Below are 17,500 nucleotides of genomic sequence, written 5' to 3'. Positions count from 1 at the left end.
TATGCGGAGCGATTTATTATTAATAACATCCTCATTTATGAATCCGAACGTGCCAAAACCATATAGGAGTACTAAGAATACAATGCTCTAACAGGTCTGATCATTATTTTAATGGGTTATCAGTCATCGTTTCACCGAACCGACTATGCGGAGCGATTTATTATTAATAACATCCTCATTTATGAATCCGAACGTGCCAAAACCATATAGGAGTACTAAGAATACAATGCTCTAACAGGTCTGATCATTATTTTAATGGGTTATCAGTCATTGTTTCACCGAACCGACTATGCGGAGCGATTTATTATTAATAACATCCTCATTTATGAATCCGAACGTGCCAAAACCATATAGGAGTACTAAGAGTACACTGCTCTAACGAGTCCAATCGTTTTTGGAATGGGTTGTCAGTCATAGTTTGACCGAACCGACTATGCCGGTGGGACTTAGTCGTGCACGAACTCACCGCTGAACCGACTATGCGGAACGATTTATTATTAATAACTTCCTCATTTATGAATCCGAACGTACCAAAACCATATAGGAGTACTAAGAATACAATGCTCTAACAGGTCTGATCATTATTTTAATGGGTTATCAGTCATCGTTTCACCGAACCGACTATGCGGAGCGATTTATTATTAATAACATCCTCATTTATGAATCCGAACGTGCCAAAACCATATAGGAGTACTAAGAATACAATGCTCTAACAGGTCTGATCATTATTTTAATGGGTTATCAGTCATTGTTTCACCGAACCGACTATGCGGAACGATTTATTATTAATAACTTCCTCATTTATGAATCCGAACGTACCAAAACCATATAGGAGTACTAAGAATACAATGCTCTAACAGGTCTGATCATTATTTTAATGGGTTATCAGTCATTGTTTCACCGAACCGACTATGCGGAACGATTTATTATTAATAACTTCCTCATTTATGAATCCGAACGTACCAAAACCATATAGGAGTACTAAGAATACAATGCTCTAACAGGTCTGATCATTATTTTAATGGGTTATCAGTCATTGTTTCACCGAACCGACTATGCGGAACGATTTATTATTAATAACTTCCTCATTTATGAATCCGAACGTACCAAAACCATATAGGAGTACTAAGAATACAATGCTCTAACAGGTCTGATCATTATTTTAATGGGTTATCAGTCATCGTTTCACCGAACCGACTATGCGGAGCGATTTATTATTAATAACATCCTCATTTATGAATCCGAACGTGCCAAAACCATATAGGAGTACTAAGAATACAATGCTCTAACAGGTCTGATCATTATTTTAATGGGTTATCAGTCATTGTTTCACCGAACCGACTATGCGGAACGATTTATTATTAATAACTTCCTCATTTATGAATCCGAACGTACCAAAACCATATAGGAGTACTAAGAATACAATGCTCTAACAGGTCTGATCATTATTTTAATGGGTTATCAGTCATTGTTTCACCGAACCGACTATGCGGAACGATTTATTATTAATAACTTCCTCATTTATGAATCCGAACGTACCAAAACCATATAGGAGTACTAAGAATACAATGCTCTAACAGGTCTGATCATTATTTTAATGGGTTATCAGTCATCGTTTCACCGAACCGACTATGCGGAGCGATTTATTATTAATAACATCCTCATTTATGAATCCGAACGTGCCAAAACCATATAGGAGTACTAAGAATACAATGCTCTAACAGGTCTGATCATTATTTTAATGGGTTATCAGTCATTGTTTCACCGAACCGACTATGCGGAACGATTTATTATTAATAACTTCCTCATTTATGAATCCGAACGTACCAAAACCATATAGGAGTACTAAGAATACAATGCTCTAACAGGTCTGATCATTATTTTAATGGGTTATCAGTCATTGTTTCACCGAACCGACTATGCGGAACGATTTATTATTAATAACTTCCTCATTTATGAATCCGAACGTACCAAAACCATATAGGAGTACTAAGAATACAATGCTCTAACAGGTCTGATCATTATTTTAATGGGTTATCAGTCATCGTTTCACCGAACCGACTATGCGGAGCGATTTATTATTAATAACATCCTCATTTATGAATCCGAACGTGCCAAAACCATATAGGAGTACTAAGAATACAATGCTCTAACAGGTCTGATCATTATTTTAATGGGTTATCAGTCATTGTTTCACCGAACCGACTATGCGGAGCGATTTATTATTAATAACATCCTCATTTATGAATCCGAACGTGCCAAAACGATATAGGAGTACTAAGAATACAATGCTCTAACGAGTCCAATCGTTTTTGGAATGGGTTGTCAGTCATAGTTTGACCGAACCGACTATGCCGGTGGGACTTAGTCGTGCACGAACTCACCGCTGAACCGACTATGCGGAACGATTTATTATTAATAACTTCCTCATTTATGAATCCGAACGTACCAAAACCATATAGGAGTACTAAGAATACAATGCTCTAACGAGTCCAATCGTTTTTGGAATGGGTTGTCAGTCATAGTTTGACCGAACCGACTATGCCGGTGGGACTTAGTCGTGCACGAATGTTACGGCCAGGGGTGTCCAGTGAAATAATATACGGTTTCACTTGCCTCGCTGGCTATAACTTCTAATTATTTTCCTCAGCTTTCGGGTTAGCGTAGCTCGCTGGCTTACGTCGTGGCCCTGGGTCCCGTGGAAGCAGCTGTCGTTGAAGTATCTCTATGTCCTCGCTGTGGCTATTAAGCTCGTCTCGTGTGATTTATCACGCGAGTCAGGAGGTTGCAATAGTATGATACGAATCGTGCAGGTATTTGAAGACAGTGGACAACAATTATAATTATATAATGATATATTCTCCAATAAATCCTTGATTATATATGTATATGGACAATGTTCCTTTATGATATATTCTTACGTTTATCCGCTCGACGAAATGGGTAGTCGATTACGACTCCCGAGGAATCAGGCTGGGCTGATGTGGTATTGTATGACTGGACGGGCCTCAGGCAGGATTACCTAGCACTGAGGTTACCGGTATGCAGACTAGGGCGGACTGGCGCCGACTGGTTCTTTATGATAAGGAATGGTCTGGGTTTTATAGTGGTTGAGGACAAAGGAAATTGTTCTAGAAGGTTCTGGCTGATGTAAGAGGATGTTATGGCTAGGTGTCGATAAGGATGTTCTAGAAGGTTCTGGCTGATGTAAGAGGATGTTATGGTTAGTTTATCTTGAAGGATGTTTATAAGATGAGATACGGGAGTTGTCGTGAGAGGATGTTGTGGTTTGCTGTCGATAAGGGTATCATGATTAATTTGGCTAAAGGATGTTTATGAGTTGGATTATCGGGAGGATGTTTATGAGATTGAGTTCGAGGAAGGGACTTATCTTGTGGGAAAGGAATGTCGAGCGGTTCCTACGCTACTTGTTTCCTTATCTCTATGTGATTAACTGTGGCGTGAATAATATCTTATAGTTAGGGTTACATACGTGTCTTACGCTCTATGGTTACATTCATATCTTATATGCTAAGGCTACATACGCGTCTTATATTCTACGGTTACATTCATATCTTATATTCTATGGCTACATACTCTTATATTCATATCTTACGTTCTATGGCTACATATTCTTATATTCTATGTCAACGTCGGAGGCCCGACGTCACACCTCCCCCCCTAGGAAAAGTCAATTTTTACGGAGGAAAAATTGGCTTCCCTGGTATTTCTCGCACTCGCAGAGTTTATTGGGGCTTTTGGGGACTTCACTTATTTGAGTTTATATGTCTCTATTAAGGAGGGGTAAAGGGGAGCACTTGTCACTTCTTCTACGTTGTCGCTTGATTGGGGGTTTAAATGTCCTTTTTCTTGGGGAACACATTCCACGGCGTCGTCCGGCAGGTTCAGCTTTTCCTCGTTTTTCCGTTTCAGGAACAGGAAGAAATGTGTCATGGAGCTCCAAACAGCGACCAGCAGGTGTAGACTCCAGCCGTAGGCTGCGTGTAGGGCGATTCCGTTCAGGATTGAGTTGATGATGAGTTTTGCAATGCGGATACTAAGGTATATGCCAATGAGGCCCGCGCTGAACGACCCGAATTTGACGAAGGTGAACCATATCTTCTCTCCAGCGGACTTCGCTATTTTCTCTATTGATGCAGCATCCAGTAGGTTTGATATTTGTACGCTACCTGTGGTGAACTGCCTTCCCGTGGCGCCTTGGGCAATCGAGCTGATCACCGAGGCTTTTTCGATCGGGAACATAATATGGTTTTTCAGTTTATTCAGATCTTCGGCTGAGTATATGCCTCCGTTTGCTAGATTGTGTGGGTCCACGTATTTCCAAGTTGGTCTGGTGATGGATTGTAAAGCCTGAGGTGGAATTGTTTCCGTCAGGCCCGGTGTGAGACGGTACCAGGCTCCGTTCAGTTTATACATGGTTGGCATCAGCGAGTTGCACTCTCTCCTGGTTCCCGCGGCGGTGAGAATGTGGTTTTTCGGGGTGAGAAACCGAGATTCGTTTTTATATCTCACTGGCAATTCGTCAAAGCACTCCTCCGTTTTCCTTACTTGGCAGGCGACGGGTATGCACTGTATGACGTGTATAGCCTCTCCTGATGAAACGGCCATGTGTCCCGGTGCCTTGGTTATTGCGTAGGCTACTTCCTCCGGTGATGTGTGCATTAAAGTGAGAGCGTTCCTTATTATCTGTCTTTCCAGATTGCACTTTTGTTCGAGGACGTCATTGTATAATTGTAGTAGTTGATTCTTGATGTGTCGTTCCACGTATACGAATTTCGAGTTGACATACGTGAAAATGTCGAGGTTGTTGACGGGTGTTCGAGTTTTTGCCTTGAACTTCCCGTCGGACGCTGTTTCGACGATAAATAATTTTGGATGTTCCGTCTTCATGAGCCGGTATCCACAAAGCGTTATTTCGTGCGTTTTCGTTAGTGCGAACGTTGTGTCCTCTGCTGTAACCACATAAACAGTGGGTGTTTGCTGCTCTCGGGATGTTATCTTGTCTGCTCGCCCTTCGTAGAGGACATCATAGTGGTTGAAATGGCAGGAATCGCTGGGCACCGGTTCCCAATAGGTGTAACCATCTTCGGCGTCCAAGCAGCTTCCCGCCTGCAGCGAGCAGCGTTGTCCCGATCGGAGAATCACTTGGTTTGTATCCAGTTTAACTGGTGTTACGTAATTTTTGATGGATACTGTGACTGATGCCTGAACCACCACGTCTGTCCAGGATCCATATGGGTCTGCATACGTTGTCCCTGAACAGGTTCCTTGGGTATCGATCCTCCCGGCGATTGTCAGGCTAACGTGGCTAGTCGAATTCGGCTGAATTCCTGTGACTTGTACTGATGGCGTGATTGCTATGGTTCCGGTTACTTGTAGGTTCCGGCAGGTCTCATGTGTCGTAGAAAATATGTACTGCTGTCGTCCGTTATGTACCACTGACACGTGCGAATGCATTCCACAGTAATAAATGGTCCTATCTATTTCCAACCGGCATTGGATGACCGGAGTCTCGTTGAAGTCACCCAATTGTAGTAATTGTATGTCCCTTAATTCTGTTAATGGCTCGATGCTTTGGGGAGAACAGTCCAACTGATCGACGATGGAGAAGGTGGAGATGTTGAGTGTTGGTCCGCTGCAATCGTAGCCAATCAATCCTGATGCTTGGTGGATGGTGATTAGCAGTATTAGAGCCCACATGATGAAGTGCTTTGTTCGCTGGATTAGTGACGAATGGCTCCTTGTAGACCTGGGGGTTTTCCTTTTGTCGTTCGTCGCCGGGAGTGGGGGTGACGTGTGGGCCGTGAATACCGACGCGATGGGGGCGGGTTTGAACTTCTTCAAGCGGTTCGCATGCACAATTTTCATTCGTCCCTTCACAACTATTTTTACATTTCCGTTCGGGAATACCCACCGGATTTCATACGGTCCAAGGTATTCATCGTCGAATTTATCGCGGCGCAAATCATTCAATAGCATAACCCGTTCTCCAATTTTAAAGCTTTCTACATGCACACGGCGATCGTAGTGTCGTTTGGATTTTTCTTTTGCATCCATAAGATTCTTACGCGCATCACTCACAACCTGTGTCACCTTAGTTTGTAAATCTCGCAGGTATTGATTGTACGACTCGTTAGTTGTTTCGACCAACATTGTATCTGCCGTAGGGACGCGCGCGGGGTCGCCAAATACTAACTCGTGTGGGGTATACTGGGTGCCCTCATGGACACTCGTATTATAACTAAACATTGCTAAATCTAACCACTTGTCCCAGTCGCTCTTTTCTATATACTGTTTCAAGTATTCGGTGAGTACGTGATGGGAGCGTTCAAGGGATCCATTGCTTTGAGGGTGAAACGCTGTTGTTCGAAATTTCGTAATTTTGAGTTTTGTCGCGATGGCTTTCATCAGGGAGCTAATGAAGTTCGCCCCCTGGTCGGTCAGCATTGCCTTGGGTGTTCCGAATCGCGAGACGAAATGATTTATGAATGCATCCGCCGTTTCGATGGCTGACGCGTCTTGCAATGGTACGGCTAACGAATATTTTGAGAGCAGGTCCTGAATGGTGAGAATATATTTGTTTCCTGCCTCCGTGCAGGGTAGAGGGCCAACGAGGTCGAGCGATATCTTATCGAAAACCTGTCCCGGAGTGTCGGTTATTGTCATGGGTTGTCGCGTTTTCACTCTGGTTAGTTTCTTCTTCTGACAGCTAATACAAGAATTTACCAAGTCCCGCACGTTACTTTTTAATGTCGGCCAATAATATTTTTCCCTGATCCTTCGGTAGGTTTTGTTTATCCCTTTATGCCCAGCGAAAGCCGAGGCATGGTTCTCGATAAGTATGCCCCGCCGTTCGCCCTCGGATGGTATCCGAATCTTGTGTGCGCAGACAAAGATCTTAACCCTCGTTTCGCTAAACAGGTCTGACAATACTTGGTTCACGTAGGCCCATGGTGCCTTCTCGAACTCGATTTTTGATATGCTAAATGAGCTTAATCCTAACTCTTCTGCGGTGTTGCAGAGAGACTGTATACATGCTAATACACCGTCCGCGGAGGGTTTTTGCGTTACGTAAGTGGCAATTGGCAGAAGGATGATACTATGAGTCGCGCCTCTGATAACCCGTGGAACGGTTACTTCGAGGTCATCCGGGATCTCTAGCTTTCCCTCGTTTACCAGATCCCGTCCCCCCTGATCTAACGGGTGCTGATCGACCGAGACAAAGCAAACTAAATTGTCTCGTCTCATGGTTAACCGATCTCGGATGTTAACTATAATCGGTCCCTCCCGTGTAACGTGGTTATTATTTTGTTCGACCTCGGACTCCGACGAATCTGTGTCGGAGTCGTTAATTTCATCATTCTGGTCTGGTGTTTGTGCGGCCGTTGTTGGCAATGGGGACTGATCGCGTGAACTTTTTGCGCCTAGTTCCGTCGCGTCTGAATGTATGGGGAGAGTACGACCGGTTTCTCGAGTGCGGCTGCCGTCGTGTCCGGCGGCCAGCTCAAACGTTTCATCTAACTCTACTTTACCGAACATCTCCCTTAGGCGTGCTGGCCTAGAATCGGGTTTGGTCCGGTCGAATGGCAGGATTAAGTTCCTCCACCGGACGCATCGGCTCCTCATCAAAACATCGGCGTTTTCTAGGAAAGGGCGTCCCAGTATTCCGCGCGTGGGTATAGGGAAGGAATCGGGGACCACGTAGAATTCGAATCGTTCCCCGAATAACGTAACGTTGGTTGTGCCAAGGGTCGTGATGGTGTGCGACGTGACTCCCGAAAATTTTGTTTCCTCTTTGGCATTTACTTGTGTGTGAGGTCTCAGGGCGCCGAGTTTTATTAAATTCGGTTCGGCACCAGTGTCGACCATCATGACTGATACTGACTTTAGCTCCGGCGCGCTTACTCTGATTTGGGGGATGGTTGTTCCTCCCCAGCAATCGACGCAGTTGATTCGGCGTGATCCAACGTGACCGCGTGCACCGTTTTCGTGCTTGGGCCCTCCCGTCCTTTGTTCGTCGCGGGCGGGAGGGCTTGCTCGTTTCCCGAATTTCGCATTCGTTCGTTGTATTGACGCTTCCTACATTCGTGCAGGTCGTGACCCGGAATATTGCAATATCGGCAGAATCTATCGGGCAACGGCGGGTTTCTTCTGTCATCTCCGCGGGGATATCGCGTGAATCCCCGATTCGCCTGGTAATTTCGCGGCGGAACGGGCGATGTTGGTTTCCATGCGTCGCGACGCGGTGGACTGCCAAAACGGCGTTCGCGCCATTCCGGGTTTTGGTCACGCCTTTCGAAATCAACGCGACGCGGAGATTCGCTTCTTCTAAAGTCTCTACTCGGTCGCCAGTCGGGAGTTCCGTCGCGCTGTTCGAAATTCACACGGCGCGTTTCGGTACGGCCCTGTCTCGACTTTTCTAACTCTAATCTCTTGAACGCTGAGATTGCCTCCCGAAATACACATTTTAACGGTTCGGCCGCGACCGATTTTACTTCTAAACGCATGGGTGACATCAACCCATCAATAAAGCACCCTTTCGCGAAATTGTTGATTTCGTCAATGTTAGGCGCGCCTCGGTCGCAATCGAGGATCGCGTCCCGCAAGTCTTTTACTCGGGTTATGAAATCTAGAACGTGCTCACCGTTCTTCATGTAGATGCTCGCTAATTCGCCGCGGTAGTAGTCGACGGTGCGCTGTGGTCCGAAGATGTCCTTGAGGGTGTTGCACAGCTCGGCGACGGTGTAGATCTCCTCGTCCTCCACAGCAGCGGCGGCGTGCCCACTCAAGTGTCCAATGATGAGTTTGACCAGAGTTCCCTCGGCGTGAGCGGGAATTAACTGCCTGGCTCTTTTGCACGCCCGTGTGAATGTTAATAACGTCGGCGAGGAACCATTGAAAACGGGCACCATTTTTACTGCTTCGTTAAGAGTGTAGCCGATGGATTCACTGACGACGGCAACACTTGGCACTTCCATCTCCGTGGGTAGTTCCTCGGGAATGTCTCTTTTCTTCGGTATTGCCCCTTGGCTCTGTTCAGCTTTCCGGATTCTGGCTAACAGTGCTTCGTTCCGCAGGCGAGCTTCTTCCAATTCTCGTCTCTCGCTGTCAAGCATTCGGGCCTCCTCCCGAAGGCGCCTCTCTTTTTCAATTTGTTGTTTCTGTACCATGGCCATTTCGTCCTCACTCATTGGTTCCGTTTGCCTCGAACGGAGTTCCATCGGCGTCGTCTTCTGCGTCCCAGCCGGTTGCGACGGCATGTTGTTGGCAGAATTCGTCTACCGAAGGCGGGCACGACCAATTGTTTCCGCGAAACGCCCGGAAAAAGTCCACCAACACTTTGTCTGGAACTTCCCTGTGGTTACGCACTTTTATGGCACTTCTTGTGTCCAAAACGTCGTAGCTGAGTAACGGCACTTCGCGTGATAACGTCTCAGTGTCCGATTCACTGTCCAAAGTCACAATTTCCGGTTTAAACACTTGTCGTAGAAACTTCTCTTCGAGGAGCTTGAGCTTCCTCGCCTTTTCTCGGCGGCCCGCACGGCAGCCACGCTTCTTTTTCCCCTATTTTCAAATGACGATTACGAAAATTTTATTACTTACGAAAGAAAAATACAATTCCTGTACTCAGTCTCAATGACTTACCGGCATGCTGTTGGCTAGCGTATTCCGCAGCGTTTGAACGCGCAAAAATCGGGTTACCAACAGCGATCGTCGGCTCGTAATTGGCTATTCACTATACTGTACGCGAAGAATTCGCAGTCTCTTTCAATACCGTGGCAACACCTTCGCTTTTACGCGCAAGTGCGACACGAATATCTACGGAAAACCTAACGAATCCTGTGGACAGAATTCCCCAAGTCTCTTCCAGGCAAGAGGCAGTACGGCTATGCAGCGCACGTACCGCTTGCAAGGTTGAGAACGTTAAGGATCTGCTCCTGTCGAAAAACTCTGTAGCGCGAAGAATTCGCAGTCTCTTTTGATACTGTGGCAACACCTTCGCTTTTACGCGCAAGTGTGACACAAATATCTGCGGAAAACTGGCGAATCTCGTAGACAGAATGCCCTAAGCCTCTTCCAGGCAAGAGGTAGTACAGCTATTGAAGCGCACGTACCGCTTGCAAGGTCAAGAACGTTAGAGATCTGCTCTTGTCGAAAAACTCTGTAGCGCGAACTCGACGTCTTAACTGTACGAAGGAGCGTGACTGAATGAGCGCGTTACTGCAGCGGCAGTGGATGCGTCACCCGCGCTGGCGTGAGACCCGGCGCGTCGTGGGAACGGGCGCGCTTAGGAATGCGGCGTGCTTATCTCCCGCTCGGTACGGTCGAGCGTCCGGCCGGTGTCGTCTTACGTCTGGCGCGCTCCTTATCTCGAGACCTCCTTGTCCGCTTTGTTCTTTCACACGCTTCGTAATCTTGACTCGCTGAATGTCACGTAGGCAGCTATCTCTCCACGGTGCTGAGTCAATCCCACCGCTGTCACCAATTTTGTTACGGCCAGGGGTGTCCAGTGAAATAATATACGGTTTCACTTGCCTCGCTGGCTATAACTTCTAATTATTTTCCTCAGCTTTCGGGTTAGCGTAGCTCGCTGGCTTACGTCGTGGCCCTGGGTCCCGTGGAAGCAGCTGTCGTTGAAGTATCTCTATGTCCTCGCTGTGGCTATTAAGCTCGTCTCGTGTGATTTATCACGCGAGTCAGGAGGTTGCAATAGTATGATACGAATCGTGCAGGTATTTGAAGACAGTGGACAACAATTATAATTATATAATGATATATTCTCCAATAAATCCTTGATTATATGTGTATATGGACAATGTTCCTTTATGGTATATTCTTACGCTTATCCGCTCGACGAAATGGGTAGTCGATTACGACTCCCGAGGAATCAGGCTGGGCTGATGTGGTATTGTATGACTGGACGGGCCTCAGGCAGGATTACCTAGCACTGAGGTTACCGGTACGCAGACTAGGGCGGACTGGCGCCGACTGGTTCTGTATGATAAGGAATGGTCTGGGTTTTATAGTGGTTGAGGACAAAGGAAATTGTTCTAGAAGGTTCTGGCTGATGTAAGAGGATGTTATGGCTAGGTGTCGATAAGGATGTTCGAGAAGGTTCTGGCTGATGCAAGAGGATGTTATGGTTGGTTTATCTTGAAGGATGTTTATAAGATGAGATACGGGAGTTGTCGTGAGAGGATGTTGTGGTTTACTGTCGATAAGGGTGTCATGATTAATTTGGCTGAAGGATGTTTATGAGTTGGATTATCGGGAGGATGTTTATGAGATTGAGTTCGAGGAAGGGACTTATCTTGTGGGAAAGGAATGTCGAGCGGTTCCTACGCTACTTGTTTCCTTATCTCTACGTGATTAACTGTGGCGTGAATAATATCTTATAGTTAGGATTACATACGTGTCTTACGCTCTATGGTTACATTCATATCTTATATGCTAAGGCTACATACGCGTCTTATATTCTACGGTTACATTCATATCTTATGGTCTATGGCTACATACTCTTATATTCATATCTTACGTTCTATGGCTATATGCGTGTCCTATATTCTATGTCAACGTCGGAGGCCCGACGTCACATCATCGTTTCACCGAACCGACTATGCCGGAAGGACTTGGTCGCGGTCGGACGGTCCACCGAACCGACTATGCGGAACAGAGTTTCGTGGATAATTTCTACGATATTGAATTCGGACGTACCAAAACGTTGTAGCGGCAATAGAAATCGGCTACGGCATCGATTCTAAGTGTTTTTTATATGCGTTGTCAGTCATCGGTTCACCGAACCGACTATGCGGAACGATGTTTCTCCGTTAATTTCGTCATTTATGAATCCGAACGTGCCGAAACGGTATAGCGGTGCTAGATATACGTTACTTTATCGGTTTTGAGCAATTTTTATATAGGTTGTCAATCATCGTTTCACCGAACCGACTATGCGGAATGAAAAAATTTCGATAATCACGTTAATAATGAATCCGAACGTGCCAAAGTGGTATAAATGTCCTAGCAACACGTTATTCTATAGGTTTTGATCGTTTTTTATATATGTTGTCAGTCATCGTTTCACCGAACCGACTATGCCGGAAGGACTTGGTCGCGGTCGGACGGTCCACCGAACCGACTATGCGGAACGAAAAATTTTCAATAATTTTGTTATTTATGAATCCGAACGTGCCAAAATTGTATAAATGTTCTAGTAATACGTTATTCTATTGGTTTTAATCGTTCTTAGTATAGGTTGTCAGTCATCGTTTCACCGAACCGACCATGCCGGACGGACTTGGTCGTGCTCGGACGGCCCACCGAACCGACTATGCGGTACGAATAATTTTCAATAATTTTGTTATTTATGAATCCGAACGTGCAAAAATTGTATAAATGTTCCAGTAATACGTTATTCTATAGGTTTTAATCGTTTTTAATATAGGTTGTCAGTCATCGTTTCACCGAACCGACTATGCGGAACGAATAATTCTCAATAATTTTGTTATTTATGAATCCGAACGTGCCAAAATTGTATAAACGTTCTAATAATACGTTATTCTATTGGTTTTAATCGTTCTTAGTATAGGTTGTCAGTCATCGTTTCACCGAACCGACTATGCGGTACGAAAAATTTTCAATAATTTTGTTATTTATTTATCCGAGCGTGCCGAAGTGGTAGAAATGGTCTAGTGATACGTTATTCTATAGGTTTTAATCGTTTTTTATATAGGTTGTCGGTCGTCGATTCACCGAACCGACTATGCCGGTGGGACATTGTCTCGCATCAGACGGTCCACCGAACCGACTATGCGGAACGAAAAATTTTCAATAATTTTGTTATTTATGAATCCGAACGTGCCAAAATTGTATAAACGTTCTAGTAATACGTTATTCTATAGGTTTTAATCGTTTTTTATATAGGTTGTCAGTCATCGTTTCACCGAACCGACTATGCGGAACGAAAAAATTTAGATAATTTCGTTAATTATGAATCCGAACGTGCCAAAATAGTATAAATGTTCTAGTAATGCGTTATTCTATATGTTTTAATCGTTTTTTATATAGGTTGTCAGTCGTCGATTCACCGAACCGACTATGCCGGTGGGACATTGTCTCGCATCAGACGGTCCACCGAACCGACTATGCGGAACGAAAAATTTTCAATAATTTTGTTATTTATGAATCCGAACGTGCCAAAATTGTATAAATGTTCTAGTAATACGTTATTCTATTGGTTTTAATCGTTTTTTATATAGGTTGTCAGTCATCGTTTCACCGAACCGACTATGCGGAACGAAAAATTTTGGATAATTTCGTTAATTATGAATCCGAACGTGCCAAAATGGTATAAATGTTCTAGTAATGCGTTATTCTATACGTTTTAATCATTTTTAATATAGGTTGTCAGTCACCTTTTCACCGAACCGACTATGCGCAATGAAAAATTTTCGATAATTTCGTCAATTATGAATCCGAACGTGCCAAAATGGTATAAATGTTCTAGTGATACGTTATTCTATAGGTTTTAATCGTTTTTTATATAGGTTGTCAGTCGTCGATTCACCGAACCGACTATGCCGGTGGGACATTGTCTCGCATCAGACGGTCCACCGAACCGACTATGCGGAACGAAAAATTTTCAATAATTTTGTTATTTATGAATCCGAACGTGCCAAAATTGTATAAATGTTCTAGTAATACGTTATTCTATTGGTTTTAATCGTTTTTTATATAGGTTGTCAGTCATCGTTTCACCGAACCGACTATGCGGAACGAAAAATTTTGGATAATTTCGTTAATTATGAATCCGAACGTGCCAAAATGGTATAAATGTTCTAGTAATGCGTTATTCTATACGTTTTAATCATTTTTAATTTAGGTTGTCAGTCACCTTTTCACCGAACCGACTATGCGCAATGAAAAATTTTCGATAATTTCGTCAATTATGAATCCGAACGTGCCAAAATGGTATAAATGTTCTAGTGATACGTTATTCTATAGGTTTTAATCGTTTTTTATATAGGTTGTCAGTCGTCGATTCACCGAACCGACTATGCCGGTGGGACATTGTCTCGCATCAGACGGTCCACCGAACCGACTATGCGGAACGAAAAATTTTCAATAATTTTGTTATTTATGAATCCGAACGTGCCAAAATTGTATAAATGTTCTAGTAATACGTTATTCTATTGGTTTTAATCGTTTTTTATATAGGTTGTCAGTCATCGTTTCACCGAACCGACTATGCGGAACGAAAAATTTTGGATAATTTCGTTAATTATGAATCCGAACGTGCCAAAATGGTATAAATGTTCTAGTAATGCGTTATTCTATACGTTTTAATCATTTTTAATATAGGTTGTCAGTCACCTTTTCACCGAACCGACTATGCGCAATGAAAAATTTTCGATAATTTCGTCAATTATGAATCCGAACGTGCCAAAATGGTATAAATGTTCTAGTGATACGTTATTCTATAGGTTTTAATCGTTTTTTATATAGGTTGTCAGTCGTCGATTCACCGAACCGACTATGCCGGTGGGACATTGTCTCGCATCAGACGGTCCACCGAACCGACTATGCGGAACGAAAAATTTTCAATAATTTTGTTATTTATGAATCCGAACGTGCCAAAATTGTATAAATGTTCTAGTAATACGTTATTCTATTGGTTTTAATCGTTTTTTATATAGGTTGTCAGTCATCGTTTCACCGAACCGACTATGCGGAACGAAAAATTTTGGATAATTTCATTAATTATGAATCCGAACGTGCCAAAATGGTATAAATGTTCTAGTAATGCGTTATTCTATACGTTTTAATCATTTTTAATATAGGTTGTCAGTCACCTTTTCACCGAACCGACTATGCGCAATGAAAAATTTTCGATAATTTCGTTAATTATGAATCCGAACGTGCCAAAATGGTATAAATGTTCTAGTGATACGTTATTCTATAGGTTTTAATCGTTTTTTATATAGGTTGTCAGTCGTCGATTCACCGAACCGACTATGCCGGAGGGACTTTGGTACGTTCGGACTCGGCACCGAACCGACTATGCGGAGAGATTTTTGCTCAATTTTTTGAAAAAATATAAATATTTTCTCGATTCTTGTATGTTATTTGGACGTATATTGTTATTTGTTACTCGTTTATTACGTTAGAAATTCGTTTGGTATTTATTTTGGCGAGAAAAGGAAAAAAAATTTTTTTTCGATTAATTTTGTCATTAAATTTCGTAAAATAATTGTTAAAACATCGTCCGTATACTTTTTAGCGTGTTTGACAACTTTTTGAAAAATCGATTTTTTCGCGCTAAGTTTTACCGCACTTTCGAATTGGCACGTTCGGATCGCGCGTTAGCATCGTAAGCGCCCGTGCGTAACGGCCGGCGTCGCCGACCATCCGGCCGGTCGTTCGGTACCTATAAGGAGACGTTCGGTCCGATCGTACCAGACGGAACAGAGTCGGGCGCGTGGCTATTCTATGACCTCGGTTGAGAACTAGTCCACCGCTCCTCGTGCGTAACTTCGTGTTGCCTCGACTGTTCGTGTTCTCGGTATCGATGCAGGATTTTCTCCACACTGCATTGTCGCGTGTCGGCGTCTAAGACCAAATGGCACATATGCGACGAACCTTTAACATGAGGCTGGTGACTCGTATGCACTTTGGTGTGTACGTTGTACTGACTCAAGCGGCACAGGCTACTAAAAATAAAAAGGGATAGAATAAAACCGACCGTTCTAAAACGGGGCCAAAAAAGGTTTTATAAAATTTATTTTAAAAATGAATTAGATAGTGGTGAACGAACTTGTTCGTTACAACGCCTTCAGTCGAGAGGCTAAAAAATTTTGAAACGGAATATTTATTCCGAAATTCAGAAATGATATTACGTCCCCTTAATGTTTTGTGCGTCTCGAACGCCTAAATATTTTCTCGATGCGCGAGAAAACTTCTTCTTCGCGGAGAGTTTTTCGGTACGATGAAGTAAAATAAATATTAAATAAATGCTTCACTATACGTACAGCGCAGAGATATTGAAACGAAATAATATGTAACTATGACTCGTAAAAACGGTTTCTGAAATGGAAACTTCTTCCAAAGTGAAGAGTTTTCGGTACGGGTGATTTCTCGATATTACATCGAGTTTTCGCTTATACGTACAAAAAATATTATTACGGTGTATCGTAACTATGACACGAAATTTTGAGAGAGAGAAAATAAAAATTTGGGTGGATTTGTAAGAATCGATGTGCCCAGCGCGAGCTAAAATTCTCTGTGTACGTGCTTGCTCCGATTTGTTTTTTTCGAACAGCATGTCCGTTGTACGCGCTATCACGGTACGTTCAGCACGCCACTGTACGCGCTAACCTTTATCGGTGTGTCTTAAATAAAATACCAAAGAGAGTTGAAAGGAGAGAATTAGAGAGAGTTTGGAGGAACAAAAATTTAATATGACTGAAAAACACATGAGAGGAAGAACCAAATAAAAAAAGGGAACGTTTAAGCTGATATTGGTTCATCACAAAAAAATGGTATTTATGAAAAAGGCGGAAAGAACACCGATATTGTGGAGGTTCAATACGAGCGTGTGTGGTTTACGTGCTTATACCGTTTCGATGCAAAGCGTGAAAGCGGGTGTACGTGCTTCCAAAATTTCAACGGATACACACTTTCCGGCACGAGAGAGTTTTAGCGGGATTTTCTTTTACGCGCTTCTTCGATATCCACGACGAAAAGAGAGACTAAAAACGGAGGTTTCGTATCGATATATGCCTAGCGCGAGCTACCTTTGTACGTGCTTCCTCTTGTTCGTTTTTCGAACAGCATGTCCGTTGTACGCGCTATCACGGTACGTTCAGCACGCCACTGTACGCGCTAACCTTTATCGGTGTGTTCTTAAATAAAATACCAAAGAGGAGTGAAAGGAGAGAAGAGAGAGAGAGAGTTTGGAGGAACAACAATTTTTAATATGACTGAAACACATGAGAGAAGAACCAAATAAAAAAGGAACGTTTAAGCTGATATTGGTTCATTGCAAAAAATGGTATTTATGAAAAAGGCGAAAGAACACCGATATTGTGGAGGTTCAATACGAGCGTGTGTGGTTTTACGTGCTTATACCGTTTCGATGCAAAGCGTGAAATGAAAAGCGGTGTTTACGTGCTTCTAAAACTTTTCAACGAGAAATCTTTCTGGCACGAAAGGATTTGCATTTTTACGCGCTTTATCGATACAAAATAAGAGAAGGAGACCCCCGTGGAGGAACGAAACGTTTATATCGACACGGTTTCGATTCGTTTCGACGAACAGCATGTCCGCTGTACGCGCCATAGCGTATTGTCCAGCGTGCTCCGCTATACGCGCTATTTCGGTGTTGTGTCGTTAAACGAAATATTGTATATCAAAGACTTATATAACTTCACGTAATATAAATAATATTACGAACCAGAAAAGGAAACGGGCAAAAAGAGAG

The sequence above is a fragment of the Megachile rotundata genome, unplaced genomic scaffold (assembly GCF_050947335.1).
Source record: "Megachile rotundata isolate GNS110a unplaced genomic scaffold, iyMegRotu1 scaffold0132, whole genome shotgun sequence".
Classification (NCBI taxonomy): domain Eukaryota; kingdom Metazoa; phylum Arthropoda; class Insecta; order Hymenoptera; family Megachilidae; genus Megachile; species Megachile rotundata.
Note: the sequence above shows the minus strand (reverse complement) of the source record.